Below are 17780 nucleotides of genomic sequence, written 5' to 3' on the forward strand. Positions count from 1 at the left end.
TTGTTTGCTTTATCGGTAGTTTCTTGTCTTTTAGAGCAAATATGCTCATTTTGAACTGTGTGACCACCTCAGTTCTGTGTGATGACATTGTAAGTAAATGATTAGATTTACGTAGCGAAAAAACACAACAAAATAATTTAAAAAACGAATATGTCATTACTCTAAACCCAAAATTTGGGCAAAGATTATAAGATCTTTACATGTTAAAAGGAAACTAGCGTAAACGAACAAATCTGTATAAAAAAAAAAATCCATTCAAGGATTAGAATACTTATGTATGTTTGGAGGCTCCTTCAAATGTCTTTGATTTGATCTTGCTTCCGATTCAAAGTAGAATCATACTCAAGAGTTCTACACGAAGATAATCGGAAGAACCAAAAGGGATTTCCTAGATCCACTTGATGGCTTCAACAATCAAGAAGAAAGAATTTTTCTTCTCCACTCAATGAAGAAGAACGTGAGAGAGAGAGAGAGAGAGAGGTAGGTGGCTAGGGTTTTGTTTTAATGAATAATCTTATTTGTTTTTAATTTTAAGTTGCACTTATATAGTGCAACAATTAAAAACCCTATTCCACTTAGGAATAGCCATGGGCTTCAACCCTAATCCAGCCTTCCAACCAAACACCCTATTAATGGTATTTTAAATTTAATTAATTATTATTATAATTAAAATCAATTAATATATAAAAATATATTAACATTTAATTAACAATAATAATCCATTTAAATATATGCGCACATATATTTAAATATAATCTCACTAATTTTAATTTTAATATTAAAATTAAATACAGGCAACAACCTCAGCAAATTTAATTGCACTGTGAGATTACCAAAATACCTTTTCGTCCTAAAAGATGAAAATACTTCTTTCACAAATTGATTCTTAAATTATCTTCTTAGTGTGTGACTTGTAGGCTCCTTATCATATTAGTAGTGAGTAGTATCGTGATTAACAACAATCAATCGTTTGACTATTCACAGATAAAGATTGGCTCCTAACAAGGCATCATGGTTACCCTATAGATTCAGATTCAGCGAAATAGCTACCTATCAAGGATATGGTTACCATGCAATCAAATTCTTTCATCATATGTTATCTCATTGATGCTGAGGTACAGAAATAGTGTCAACCTCAGTTATCCTCGATATCTTTGTATTCAGTTATTGGACCAATGACTGGGATAATAAATTGGTTTGAGCAACAACTCAATCTCACTGTGGCTACAAATTTAGTGTCATTGCCATTTACTAAGTTGCGTAGTGAGATAACTTCTCCCGTACTTGGGAGTAATGAATCCTTTGTCAATCCACCATAGTCTTGATATACTTTTTGATGCAGCCAATCACTACCATATTGATAGCTCTAAATAGAACTACATTGGGCTAGTGTCAAACTACACCAATTGGTGCACAAGGCGCTTTGGTGATCTCAAGTTTAAGGATTACATGCACCACTTTTCGTTAGAGGATTTATTCTATAGACATTGGGGTTACCATCTATATGGATTCCTCTAGTGGGTCTATCCAGTGAACTTGCCTACAACAATCACCTATGTGTTGCACCAGGTTGTCAGCAAACAACATTGACAAGTGAGATCAGTCACTGTTTTTCAAAAGGGTTGTTCAACACTATGATAGCCTTACCGTATTATCTGCGCCCTTGGTTAGAATAATACTGGGGCTACGGACATTTCTAGAATGACCACCATATGTGATCATAGGGTTCTTACTATCAAGATTTGAAACACTTGATACTCTTGTCACAGTTCTACCATCCTAAGGACATATATCAATTGTTAGAGTAGGTGCCCTATGTTAGGAAACGATCAAGTCATGGAAGCGGAAACAAAAATTATTTACGACATGGATCGTTCCTTAGAACCAAGGTCAGGGAACAAATATACAGTTTATATATTAAATAAGAATCTGCAGAAAATTCAGTCTAGAGTTAAGAAATCATACGCACGTTTGAAGGCTCCTCCAACTTGTCTCTGAACGGATTTCACTACCGACCCAAGAGTAGGATTGAACCAATATAGTCCACACGAAGACAACCCCAAGGAACTAAAGAGAGATTTGCTAGATCCGTTTTAGCCTTAAGAGCCAAGATGAAATCAAAAGAGATTTGATTCAAGCAAAAAGGCAATCTGGCGTGGGAAAGGAAAAGGGCTAGAGTTTTTGCGAAAAAAAAATGAATTCAATTCATTATTTCACAAAGTGTTGCACTTATATAGTGCACACTATGCCTTATTCCATCATGGAATGGGCTTAGGCACCAACCCAAACAACCCCTATGTACAAACAGCCCAATTTAGATATTTTAATAATTATTATTGTTATTTCAATTAAATTCAATTAATTAATATATTTTATATATTAACATTTAACAATAACAATAATTCACTTAAATATATGCGAACACATATTTAAATATAATTTCACTTATTTAATTTTATTAACAAATTAAATAAAGGCTACGACCTCAGCAAATTTAATTGTACTGTGAAATTATCAAAATACCCTTTCGCCTAAAAAGAGGAAAACGCCCTTCTTATAAACTGACTCTTAAATTATCTTCTATGTGTGTGACCCATAGGCTCCTCATCATACCGATAGTGTGTAGTGTTGCAATTAACACCAATTAATCGTCTCACTACACAGACCAAGATTGACCCCTAGCAAGGCATCAGAGCCACCCGATAGATTCGGATTCAGCGAAGCAGCTACTTGTCAACGATATGGTTACCGTACAATCCAATCCTTTCATCATCCGTTATCTCAATGAGACCGAGGCATAGAAATAGTGTCAACCTAAGTTACTCTCGATATGTATGTATTCAGTTACTAGACCAATGACCGGAATTATAATCTGGATAGAGCAACAACTCAATCCCACTGTGGCCACACTTTTAGTGTCATTGCCATTTACTGAATTGCGTCATGAGATAACTTCCCCCCTGCCCGGGAGTGATGAATCCTCTATCGATCCATCATAGTCTTGATATACTCCTTGATGCAGCCAATCACTACCGTATTGATAGCTTTGAATAGAATTGCATTGGGCTAGTGTCAAACTACACCAATCTCAACACTTCTCATAACTCAATTATATTCAATAACAACATAGATAAATACTCATAACATCTCAATCTCTCAACAAGTATAATACATACATGCATAAAGAAATCTCTACTCAAATGATTTCTTAAACCTTAACTTGGGTTGGATTTACTTACCTTGCGATGGAGAGATTTTACTAACACTTCTCTTTTCCTTTGGTAGCTTGTCTTTTCTCTACAACTTTAAACAATACTACCATAAGACTTCAATATATATATATATATATAAGCAACACTTCACATCCAAAACAAGAATCCTTACCTTAGGATGCCTTAGAGTAACTTTCTACCCCAAACTACTCAAAAAGCCCTCTAAAATCCTTAAAAGATTGAAAGAAGAGTTGAGAGGAAGTGGTGAATGGGAATGGCGGTGGAGAAAAAGAATGAAGGGTTTACTAAGCTTAACCCTTTTTTATCTCATAATTTACACATGCATTCCTATTTTACCCTTGCTTTTTCTTGGAAATTCCAACTTTGTCTTTTAATTCCTTGCACTCACACCCCCAACTCTAACACATTCTTCATGAAATTTTCTTACATTTCACTCCCCACTTTTCCTGCTAATTAGGGGTAGAATGGTCACTTTGCCCTTATGGAAAATTCTCTAGAAACTTCACCCAACTTTTCTGTTGGAGGTTCATCGCGGCGACGTTTCTTTCTTCACCCCGACGAAGAAATACAGGGGCTACATTGCCGCGGCGACACTCCTTCTTCACCGCGGTGAAGTCTGCACTTCCAAAATTCTACAAGACTTCACCAAATTCAGGGAAAACACTCAACTAAACCCACACATAATTTCAGCCAAGGACCAACCAACCAAAAATAACAACATACAAACTCAATTGAGAGCAAAACAATAAAATTCAAACAATGCAACATAAATTAGCTACGTACCTCAAGTAGGGTGTTACAATTCTCCCCCTTTAAAAGAATTTCATCCCCGAAATTCACACGAACAACTTCGGATAACGATTTTGCATATCTTACTCTACCTCCCATGTGGCCTCTTCTACCTTGTGATTCCTCCAAAGGACCTTCACTAACGGAATACTCTTATTTCGAAGCTCTTTAATCCTTCGGTCTAAGATCTGTACTGGACGCTCCTCATACACAAGGTTCTCTTCTAAAACAATATCCTCTATACTCAAGATATGGGAGGGATCACTTACATACTTCTGAAGCATTGAGACATGGAAAACATCATGTACCATGTCCATGCTAGGTGGTAGTGCCAATCTGTATGCCACCTTTCCTACTCGTTGCAATACCTCAAATGGACCTATGTATCTCGGTGCTAACTTCCCTTTATTACCAAAGCGTATCACTCGCTTGTAAGGGGAAACTCTCAAAAACACTTTATCACCCACTTGGAATTCCACTTCTTTTCTCTTCAAGTCGGCATAACTTTTCTGTCGATCTTGGGCTTGCTTCATTCTGTTTCTAATCATTCTTACATCCTCTATCATCTTCTGGGTCACGTCTGGCCCAAGAGCTGTGCTTAATTCATCATTTTCACCGATTTCATCCCAATGTAGTGGAGACCTGCATCATCTACCATACAAAGCCTCGTAAGGCGCCATCTTAATCGTAGACTGGTAACTATTGTCTTGGGCTTCCCATGCAACTTGACTATCTCCTTAATGTAAATCTGAGCCAACTGATCCATAGTGGTGCTCTATTTTACTAGAAGGAAATGGGCTGACTTAGATAATCTATCCACAATCACCCATATAGCATTATACCCTTTTTGTACTCTGGGAAGACCTGTGATAAAATCCATCGAGATGCTCTCCCATTTCCACTCCGGAATACTAAGTGATTGAAGCAACCCTAACGGCCTTTGATGTTCTACTTTCACCTACTGACAAACCAGGCTTTTAGCTACAAATTCTGCTATATTTCTGTTAATACCTGGCCACCAGTAGCCTTTCTTTACATCTTGATACATCTTGGTTACTCTAGGATGAGCAGTGTATGGTGCATCATGAGCCTCCATAAGAATTCTCTTCCTCAACTCATCATTTGGAGGAATACACAACCGATTCCTGAAATAGAGGACACCATCTATTACTTGAAACTTTGTTGTCTTACCCTCATGCACTTGCTGAACTATTCTTTAACACCACTCATCGGGCACTTGCTTTTCTCTGACTTCCTCCAGTAAAGTAGACTGAATCTCTAACCTAGCAGTCCTTCCTGGAATCACTTCAATCTGTTCTCTACACAATTCGTCTAAGAGTTCTTTCTGCTTAGTGAGCTGGGACAAATAGGCTTTTCTACTCAAAGCACCGGCTACTACATTGGCTTTCCCCGGCTGATACTTGATCTCACACTCATAATCCTTAACCAGCTCAACCACCTTCTCTGTCTCATATTCAGCTTCTTCTGAGTGAAGAAGTACTTTAAACTCTTATGATCGGTGTAGCTATTACTCTTGGCACCATAAAGGTAATGCCTCCAAATCTTTAATGTGAAGACCACGGCTGCCAACTCTAGATCATGCTTAGGGTATCTCGTCTCATACTTTTTCAATTGTCGGGAGGCATATGCTATCACCCTACCTAACTACATCAACACAGCACCAAGTCCTTGCAAAGAGGCATCTGTATAAATGTCATAATCTACACCCTCTTGCGGTAACACTAACACGGGAGTTGTCGTTAACCTCTTCTTCAACTCTCAAAAACTCTCCTCACATGCTTCTGACCAAGCAAAAGGAGTTATCTGTTTGGTAAGAGCTGTCAACGGTTTAGCCAACTGGGCGAACCCTGCTACAAATCGTCGATAGTAACCTGCTAGGCCTAAGAAACTCCTAACCTCTTTTACTGTTTTCGGCATCTACCATTCTAGGATTGCCTTCACTTTACTCGGATCCACTGAAATCCCTTCCTTAGAGACCGTATGGCCCAGAAATATCACTTGATCAAGCCAGAACTCACACTTGGAAAACTTAGCATACAACTTCTTTTCCCTCAATCGTTGCAGCATTATTGTCAAGTGTTCCTCATGCTCTTCTCTCGACTTAGAATAAACCAGCATATCATCTATAAAAACCACTATAAACTGATCCAAACAATCATGGAATACCTAGTTCATCAAATCCATAAAAACTACTGGGGCATTAGTCAAGCCAAAAGGCGTCACTATAAACTCATAATACCCATATCTCGTACGAAAAGCAGTCTTAGCTATGTCTTGCTCGGCCACTCTTACTTGGTGGTACCCTGACCTCAAATCAATTTTAGAGAACACTGTGGCTCCTTTCAACTGATCGAACAAATCATTAATACGAGGTAGCGGGCACTTATTCTTCACTGTCACTTTATTCAACTCTCTATAATCAATACACATCCATAGTGACCCATCTTTCTTCTTCACAAACAAAATTGGAGCTCCCTAGGGAGAATGACTCGGTCGGATAAAGCCTTTATCCAAAAGCTCTTGGAGTTGCTTCTTTAATGCTTGAAGCTCGGCTGAGGCCATTCAATTGGGGGCTTTAGATGTTGGTGCTGTCCCGGGTGCTAGTTCAATACTAAACTCAACCTCTCTTTCTGGAGGTAAACCTAGTAAATCTTCTGGGAACACATCTAGAAAATCTCAAACTGCTAGCACCCTCTAAATCTCTGGCTGTGGAACATCACCACTTTGCACTATATGAGCAATATATCTTGAACACCTCTTTCTCAATATCTTTTTAGCCTTCACACTACTAATCAACATGCTCAGCTGATGGCCCTCTCCAAAACTAAATTTATCTCCATTGTTGAGATTGAATCTCGCTTTCTTTTTTCGATAATCAATTTGTACTCCACACCTCCCTAGGAAATCCATGCCCAATATCACATCAAAGTTGGGCATATAAAAAACTATTAGATCAACCATTAACTCTCTACCCTGGATCACCACAGACTCTCCTGACAACATCTCCTGAGTCAAAACACTAACCCCATTGGGTAACTCTATCTTAATGGGTTGACCCACTCTAGTAGGTTTCAAACCTAACCTCTCTATCATCCCATAAGATATAAAAGAATGAGTGGCTCCAGAATCAATTAAGGTATACAAAGGAACAACATGAAATAATAACTGACTAGTAACTACTGATGGACTGGCCTCTGCTTCACCCTGTGCCATAGTAGATGCTCTGGCATTAGTAGTACCTCTAGAACTCTGTCCTGGTGGTGGAAGGGGAGCTTTACAATCCCTCATCAAGTGCCCTGGCTGTCGGCACCTATAACACCCCCTCTGGTCCCTTAAACACTCTCCTGGGTGATTCCTCCCACATTTAGAACAAGGGCGAAACCCCCCTGTCTAGGGCCGCTTACTTCGCCAATCTTTTTTATTCTGTTTAGGCTGAAACTTCTACTTATTACTCTTCATTTCTTTGCTTTTCACACCCTCAAATTTCTCTCTCTGCGGGGCGGAGGATGGCTCACTTGGTCCTCCTGTTGAGGAACCTACTGGGGGAATTTTATTCTCCAATATCTCCACCTTCATTGCTCGCCTCAAGGCCTCACTATAGGTTGGTGGGGGATTGGCACCCGTCATTATATCCCAAGCTATCTCCGGCTTCAACCTATGAACAAACTTGTCTCTTCTCAATTTCGGAGTGCTAACTATTCCGGGTGCAAACCTAGCAAGGGAGTTAAATATCACTAAGTACTCCTTCACTATACTAGACCCCTGCTACAAACCAATAAATTCTTGGACCTTGTCATGCACTCAGTCCTCTGTTCTATATTCAGCCTCAAACTCTCGTCTGAATTCTTCCCAAGTCATTATTGCAACATCATGAGTATCTTCTATCAATTCCCACCAAATTCGGGCATCATCCCAAAATAAGAAACTAGCACATCGGATCTTCTCTCGGTCCATCATAGGAAACAATGTTGTTGTACGTTCTACGAACCTAAACCATTCTTTGGCTACGATCGGATCCATAGTACCCTTAAACTCTGACGGTTGATGTTGACTGGGAAGACCATAGATTGGCTCAACTCTATTCTGTACTATCTAAGGTACCGACCCTTCTCTTTCTTGTCTTGCGGTCAGTACTCGAATAGGGGTTTCAACTCTCCTTTGGCTTTCTGCCATAACTTGCAGTACAATTCCCTAAATTCTAGCTTCATCCAAGGGAAGGGGTGTAGATTCTGATGGGTTAGAAGGTTCTCACTCATTCATCACACTCTTACCCCTTTTCCGGTTACTATGCCTCATTTACAAAACAACTACAGTTGATCAATTTGAGAAACACTTAATGTAAGGAAAGAAGTAACTCACACAGTCGACTATCGGACGTCGTGGTGACGAGAATAGTACACTGTCAAATCCCAAAATCTCGGCTCTGATATCAAAAATGTAATAACTCCTTTATACTAGAATACTCATAGGAATATATATAATAAAATTCATATATTGTAGTAAAAGTAGATGTCCTCGTAACTCTTTCTTTTAATTCTTTCCTTACACTCTTCTCATGTCATTTATTTTTTCTGTTTCTCATAACTCTTTTCTATTAACTTTCTGTTGTAGGTCACGGCCTCATCTTATCGGAGGCACAGCTGGGTACTGATCCCACTCTTCGTGACCCTACTCATTCTCTCTCTTTATTCTCTCTCATGTTTGCTCTTTCTTTCTCACTTGAATGTCACGGTCTCATCTTATCGAAGGCATGGCCGGGTGGAGTTCACAAAACGTCAACCCACTCTTCATGACTTCTACTCATTCTCTACCGATTGGACTCAGTTATGCATGGATTTGGAACCACTTGGCCACGTGAGTGTATTCTTTCTCTTTCTGAATATCACGACCCCATCTAATCGGAGGCATGGTTGGAATCCGAAGTTCCACTCTGCGTGACTTAATTCATCACTCACGGGTTCCCCATCGCACAACCTACTATATTCTCTTATTTAGCACTACTCTCTCTTTTATTCTCTAGTGCTAAATCTCTCTTTCTCTTTACTCTTAGAGTGCTCTTTACTCTTAAAGTATTTTATTCTCAAAATTCTCTACTCTTTCTCAAGCTACTTCTCAATGCACAATTTAATGCATATGGATGGTTCATGCTCATTAATGCACTCATGAAATGCCAATATGCAATGTTGCAAGAATTAAGGTTCTCTACTCTTACTTATACTTCTCTTAGGCATTTCATCAAACAACTCATGTGCATAGAAAAACTCTAATTTAACTATAATTTTTCTTCTCTCTTTAACCATCCAATTTGGGAGAAAAGTCCCTCATATACTATAAATTCCTGTCAAGGAAAACACTCCCACAAAGATTCATACAAAACTCTTCCAACTTCAATCAAACTCAACTCATCATCATGCAATCTCAACACTTCTCATAACTCAATTATATTCAATAACAACATAGATAAATACTCATAACATCTCAATCTCTCAACAAGCATAATACATACATGCATAAAGGAATCTCTACTCAAAAGATTTCTTAAACCTTAACTTGGGTTGGATTTACTTACCTTGTGATGGAGAGATTTTACTAACACTTCTCCTTTCTTTTGGTAGCTTGTCTTTTCTCTACAACTTTAAACAATACTACCATAAGACTTCAATATATATATATAAGCAAAACTTCACATCTAAAGCAAGAATCCTTACCTTAGGATGCCTTAGAGTAACTTTCTACCCAAAACTACTCAAAAAGCCCTCTAAAATCCTTAAAAGATTGAAAGAAGAGTTGAGAGGAAGTGGTGAATGGGAATGGCGGTGGAGAAGAAGAATGAAGGGTTTACTAAGCTTAACCCCTTTTTAGCTTATAATTTACACATGCATTCCCATTTTACCCTTGCTCTTTCTTTGAAATTCTAACTTTGTCCTTTAATTCCTTGCACTCACACCCTCAACTCTAACACATTCTCCATGAAATTTTCTTACATTTCACTCCCCACTTTTCCTGCTAATTAGGGGTAGAATGGTCACTTTGCCCCTATGAAAAATTCTCTAGAAACTTCACCCAACTTTTCTACCGGAGCTTCGCCATGGCGAAGTTACTTTCTTCGCTTCGACGAAGAAATACAGGGGCTACGTCGCCGCAGTGACACTCCTTCTTTGCCGCTGCGAAGTCTGCACTTCCAAAATTCTGCAAGACTTCACCAACTTCAGGGCAAACACTCAACCAAACCAACACATAATTTCAACCAAGGGCCAACCAACCAAAAATAACAACATACAAACTCAATTGAGAGAAAAAAAATAAACATTCAAACAATGTAACATAAATTAGCTACGTACCTCAAGTAGGGCGTTACAGATAATACTGGGGCTACGGACGTTTCTAGAATGGCCACCATATGTGCTCATAGCATTCTCACTACAAGATTTGAAACACTTGATACCCTCGTCACGGTTCTACCATTCTAAGGACATATACCAATACATACAATGATGATTTACGCGATATAGAATAAAATGCCTTTTTATTTATCAATGAACATTATTACAAAGAGTAAATTCTACAATAATAAAATGCGATATAGAATTGACTCTTTATAATAATGTTCATTAATCAATAATAAAAGGCATTTTATTCTATATCACGTAAATCATTATTATTATAATATGTATTGATATATGTCCTTAGAATGGTAGAACCATGACGAGGGTATCAAGTGTTTCAAATCTTGATAGTGAGAACTATATGAGCACATATGGCAGCCATTCTAGAAACGTCCGTAGCCCCAGTATTATTATGAAGTAAGGGCTCAAATAATACGATAAGGCTATCATAGTGTTGAACGACCTTGTCGAAAGGCAGTGACTAATCTCACTTGTCGAGGTTGTTTGGTGACAACCTGGTGCAACACATGGGTGCTTGCTATAGGCGAATACACCGCAGCAAGTTCACTGGACTAACCCACCAGAGGATTCCATATGGATGGTAACCCCAGTGTCTATGAAAAAAATCCTCTAACGAATGGTGGTGCATGTGATCCTTAGACTTGAGATCACCGGAGCACCTTGTGCACCGATTGGTGTAGTTTGACACTAGCCTAACGCAGTTCTATTTAGAGCTGTCAATACGGTGGTGATTGGTTGCATCGAGGAGTGTATGAAGACTATGGTGGATAGACAGATGATTCATCACTCCCGGGTATGGGAGAAGTTATCTCACGGCGTAATTCAGTATATGGCAATGACACTAAAACTGTGGCCACAGTGGGATTGAGTTGTTGCTCTATCCAGTTTATAATACAGGTCATTGGTCTAGAAACTGAATACATAATATCGAGAGTAACCGAAGGTTGACACTATTTCTATGCCTTCATCTTATTGAGATAATGCATGATGAAAGGATCGAATTGTACGGTAACCATATCGTTGACAGGTAGTTACTTTGCTGAATCCGAATCTATTAGGTGGCCATGATGCCTTGCTAGAGGCCAATCTTGGTTTGTGTATTAGTGAGATGATTAATTGGTGTTAATCGCGACACTATACACTACCGGTATGATGAGAGGCATATGGGTCACACACATAGAAGATAATTTAAGACTCAGGAAGTAAGAAGGGCGTTTTCGTCTTTTCAAGTGAAAGGGTATTTTGGTAATTTCACAGTGCAATTAAATTTGCTGAGATCGTAGCCTTTTATTTAATTTGTTAGAAAAATTAAATAAGTGAAATTACGTTTAAATATGTGTTCGCACATATTTAAATATATTATCATTATTGTTAAATGTTAATATATATTTATATATATATTAATTGATTTTAATTGAGATAATGATGGAAATTAAAATAAATCAAATTGGGAGTGTTTAGCAACATGGGGCGTTTGGGTTGGAGCCCAAGCCCCATTCATATGGGACTAGGGCAATTAAAATAAGACTATAAAGAAAATGTGTTAATTGAAAAAAGTGTGTGAATTCATTTTATCATTCATTACTTTTTCATTTGAGAGAAAAACTCTCTAGCCCCTAAACACTCTCCCATGCCAGATTTTAGCTTTGCTAAGAATCAAAGTTTCTTTGATTTTTGCTTTTGTTTCTTAAGGCTAAGGAAGATCTAGCAAATCCCTCCTTAGTTCCTTGCGATTGTCTTCGTGTGACACATCGGTTCGATCCTACACTTGGGTTGGTAGCAAAAACATCAGAGACAAAGTTGAGGGAGCTCCAAACGTGTGTATGATTCCTTAAACCTTGAAAAGATTTTCTATAGATTTAATATATAATTGTATAAACTGTATTTTGTACCCAGATCTTGGTTCTAAGGAACGACCATAGTTTATGTTTTTGTTTTCACTGGTAACTGGGTCGTTCACTACATAGCATAAGATATAGGTCTTGTACATAGCATTGCATACATTAAGCTGCCTACGACAGACGAATAAGGCACATTATGCATCTGTTGCCACTCTTCATCGTTCTTTTGACCCATCTCCTTGGAAAGATGAAGAATGTGATTGAAGGGCAAGAGACCTCTTAGAGTTCTCCATGCTAAATCCTTTTAGCATTTTCTCTATGTACAATTTCTGAGATAATCCAATTACCCTTTTCGTTTATCTCTATAGACATGAATGCCAGGACATAGGTCGCTTCTCCTAAGTCTTTCATCGAAAAGGTTTTGGACAACCAAACCTTAACCTCTGTCATCATGCCTATATCATTTCCATCAAAAGTATGTCATCTACATATAATATGAGAAACGTGATGGCATGATCTTTAACCCATTTGTATCATAGGGCTCATCCGAATTCTGACAAAAACAAATGATTTGATTAGTCGTCAAATGAATGTTCCAGCTTCTTAAAGCTTGCTTCAATCCATAAATGGACGATGCAATTTGCACACCTTAGTCTTTCAGCAGAGGATAAAAAACCTATCGGTTGTTCCATATAGATGTTTTTCCTCAATAAACCCATTGAGGAAAGCTGTTTTGACATCCATCTGCCAAATTTCATAATCATGGTATGCTGCGATGGCTAGCATTATACGGATGGATTAATCATAGCTACAGGCGAGAAGGTTTTCATACTCCAATCCTTGTTTTTGAGTATAACCTTTCGCCACCAGTCGAGCTTTGAAGGTCTCTACCTCCCCATCTTTGCTAACTTCTCTTGTAGACCCATTTGAACCTATAAAAACTATTCCCTCTAGTGGATCCATAGTGACCATATTTGATTGGCATGCATTGATTCTATCTCAGAATCCATCGCTCCACCTTTTCCTAAATCTTATCTAGTATTGCTTCTTCGTAGCTCCTAGGATCATCACCATGATCATCTACTGCCACTAAGTAAGACAAAATCTTGCTCATGTAAGAAGCCATATCTCTCTAGAGGTTTTGTGATTCTAGAAGAATTTCATACTGGAACCACAGTATCTGATACTGAGGTTCGCTGAGTGGACGTTCCATCTTCAGCATCTCAGTTCTTGGCTCTTTGAACTCTTCCTTGAGTTTAATATTTCTTCCCACACCGCCTTCTTCCAAGAACTCGTTCGCAAGAAAGCGCGCATTTCTACTGATCCAAACTCTTTGATCACTTGAGAAGTAAAAGTAATATCCTAAACTATTTTTAGGATATCCAATGAACGACCCTTCTCGGATTTAACATCCAACTTATCAGATTTAACAATTTAAAAAAGCTGGATAACCCCAAATCTTCATATAATTCAGACTTGGACGTTTTCCATACCATATCTCATACGGTGTTTTCTGGACAGTTTTAGACGGGACCCTATTAAGGATGTGCACAGCGGTCTGGAGAGCGTACCCCCACAGAGACATTGGTAAGTCTGTAAAACTCACCATCGATCGTACCATATCCAATAAGGTACGATTTCTCCTTTCTGACACTCCATTAAGCTGGGGTGTATAAGGAGGAGTCAATTGTGAGATGATCCCATTTTCTTTTAAGAACTCTTGAAACTCTGTACTCAAGTATTCACCCCCACGATCTGATCGTAGTATTTTAATACTCTTTCCAGTTTGATTTTCTACTTCATTCTTGAATTCTCTGAATTTTTCAAAGGATTCAGATTTGTATTTCATTAAATACAAATACCCATATCGTGACATATCATCTGTAAAGGTAATGAAGTATTCAAATCCTCCCCTAGCTAAAGTACTAAATGGTCCACACACATCTGTATGTATGAGTTCTAAAAGTTCTTTAGCTCGCTCTCCTTTACTCTTAAAGGGAGACTTGGTCATCTTTCCTTGGAGACATGATTCACAGGTTGGATAGGGTTCAGAACCCAATGAGTTTAGGATCCCACTTTCTCCAAGCTGTATTAATCTTCTCTCTCCTATATGACCCAATCTATGATGCCATAGAATTTTAGGATTTGATTCAGATCGAGTTCTTTTATTAGAAATGGTATTGATTGAAGCATAGTCATTCAATTCTAAGACATACAAACCATTTGTATTCACAGCTTTACCAACTAAAACATTTCCAAAATGTATTGAACATTCATTTCCATTAAACAGTACATAATAACCTGCCTTACACAAAGCAGAAATAGAAATGATGTTTCTTGTGGCCTTTTCAAAGTACAATACTTTAAACAAATTCAAAACATGTCCTGAAGGTAGTCTTAGTGAGCAAGTCCCCATGGCCTCGGCTGCAACTCGTGCCCCATTTGCCATCCTCAAAATGATCTCGCCCTTTGTCACCTCAGAACTATTCTGAAGTACCTGCAAAGACATACAAACATGAGATGTTGCTGCTGAATCTAATATCCAGGAATGACTATTTGAATTAACACTTAATTCATATTCAATCATAAGACAGTGGTTCATACCTGGTTTTCCTTTGCCTTTCCTCAGACTGCTCAGATATTGAGGACAATTCCTCTTCTAGTGTCCGTCTTCTCCATAGTGGAAACATTTTCCCTTTGCATTGGCCTTCTCTGCCTTCGCCGCTGGCTTCTTGAAGCTCTTACTCTTGGGTCCAACTTTTGGACCTTTCTTTGGTTGCTTTTTGGCCTTTTATTGGCCCTGCTGGTGGAGGTGGAAAAGACATCCTCATGTCCTTTCCCTTTCACATTTTGCCTGTGAAATTCTTTAAGCTCATTTAGCAATTCAGAGAGGTTTCGCTCAATCCTATTGAGATTGTAGTTAGTTATAAACAGTTTATAACTTCGAGGAAGGGATTGTAGAATCAAATTCACTTTGAGGCGGTCTGACATGACCACCCCATATCCATCTAGTCGACCTAATCCATTGATCATCTTAAGAGTATGATCATCTGGAGGTACCCCTTCCCTAAACTTCATGCTAAAGAGGGATGCACATAACTCATACTCAACCACTCTTGGATTTTCGCTGTACAACTCTTGTAGAGTTGTGAGGATATCATAAGCATTTGCAACCTTTTCATGCTTAGTTTGAAGTTCTCTATTTATTGAGGCTAGCATGTAATTTCTAGTCCTCCTACTATCCTCTCTCCACTTTTCAAAAGTGTCAAGCTTAGCTTGTGGAGCATCCGATTCAATATCAAGCGGAAGAGGTGCTTCTAGGATATAAGCAATCCTTTTAAAATCTAGAACAATTCTAAGATTTCTTAGCCAATCCTTAAGGTTGGGTCCGGTTAACATGTTATTATCCATTATCCTTAGGAGAAAATTGTTGGCAATTTTTTCGATTATATATCACAAAGATGAAACTACAAAGAAAATTTTTTTTATTAATGTCTTGTAATCTTTTAAACCTTTTAATGCATAATCAAATTAGCTCCCACTATTTTATTCGAGTCCTACACTCCCTTAAATAGGATCCGGAAATTTCGTTGGATTAAATTTCTTAGTGGGGAATCAATTTCTTATCAAATTCAATTAACCTCACATAATAGAATTCTTGGTTAATTAAATCTAATAAGTAGGAAACTATTTTCCTTTTATATCATTATATAAGATTAGATTCATAGTCCTTGTCCTAGCTTCGGATACCTCACATAATAGAATTCTTGGTACCCTAGGCTAGTTAAATCCGAACCATTGTGCTTTCTTAGGATGGCATTTTCATCATGTCCTCACATAATAGAAATCTTGGTCAAGGTGAAAATATCCATCCAAGAACAAGATCAACTTAATTCTATGATATAAAGATTATATCCCTCACATAATAGAAATCCTGGGATACTAAAATTTATATTAAAGAATTTAGTTGTCCCACAATGGGAGACTTGGATTTAATAATTTATATCATCTTGCATCATCAATTTTTGAAATCATTCAAAAAACCAAATTATTACATTTCAAAAATATAATAATTTATGCCATGCAATGATGCATTATAAGATAATTTAATCAAATTAAACATCATACATTAAAATTACCACCATCATATATACATAATATCACAATTCATCATATGAATTAATAATCCATAACTTTATGCTAACATCAAATTCCACCACTAAACACTTGCAACATTTGCATACAGTTCATGCAAAAAATATACTTTAATCAAATTAAAGGATAACACATTTAGCATGTCAAAGCATAAATCATTTAATCAAAGTCATGGAAATGAACATGCATGAACATTTTTCTAAATAAATCATCATGCGACATTTCCTAAAACATTATTCATCAATGCATGAATGAGATGACAAATCCTTATGGCAAAACTAGTCATGGCTGAGAATGACAAAGAGGAAAATCACAATATATATGCATGCATGTAGTTCTCAATACATCTCATGCAATAACCATCGTCCAAGCATGCTTTAAATCACACATCCAAACATATTAGAGCAAGAAGAAAAACATGTTTTCCCAAAATATGGAGATGGCTGAGACACACACATGCATCAAACATGCTTATTCCAACAAACAACTCATTCATTACAAAGGCATGCTCATTATCAACATTACCATCATTCAAAACATATGAGAATGACAAGAAAAATGAACATCTACCTCTGATCTAAGTGTGGCCGAGACATGCATGTAGAGAGTTGGGATGTAAAAAAATCATTTTTGAACCAAATCACTAACATGCAAACTCAACCAAGTATGATGAACATATGGAATAACATGATTTTTGCTCTAAACCGACATGCATGGAGCTTTTAAGCTTTGATACCATTTGTAAGAACAACATGCATGAAGACTGGCGAAAATGAAGATTGAAAGCATGAAAGGTTGGATGCATAGGATACAAAAATTTCAAACCAAATGTAAGAAACTTATACCTTCTCCTTTGCTTAAGGTTTATCAAGCCGAGACTCAAAATGATGAGACCTCCACACTTTAACACCACCTTGAGAGAGTTAGAGAGTGGCCGTGGCTTAGAGAGAGATATTTTAGTTTTCTTTTGAGTGAACAAAGTGAATAATGAACTAAAATGCAACCATTTGCATTTATATATACTTGGGCAATTTTTCCAATTAGTTGTTTTTTCATTTCCATGCCCCAAAAAAGGAGCCCACGAATTTATTATTTTACCCTTTGAATAATCAATATTATTCAAGGACCCATGTAAACTAAACTAGTTTACATTAACAACCCATAAATTTACCCTTTTACCCTTTAACTATTAAAAGGTTATTTTCGTTCATCTCAGTAATCTTAACGCTTTAAGATATAATAATTAAATATAATTAATTATTGCTTGACCATTTTAACCCTCAAAATGTCACAAACAATTTTCTATGTAACTATTACCATAGAAATCCCATCAG

This window comes from Pistacia vera, unplaced genomic scaffold, assembly GCF_008641045.1.
Source record: "Pistacia vera cultivar Batoury unplaced genomic scaffold, PisVer_v2 Contig124, whole genome shotgun sequence".
Lineage (NCBI taxonomy): Eukaryota > Viridiplantae > Streptophyta > Magnoliopsida > Sapindales > Anacardiaceae > Pistacia > Pistacia vera.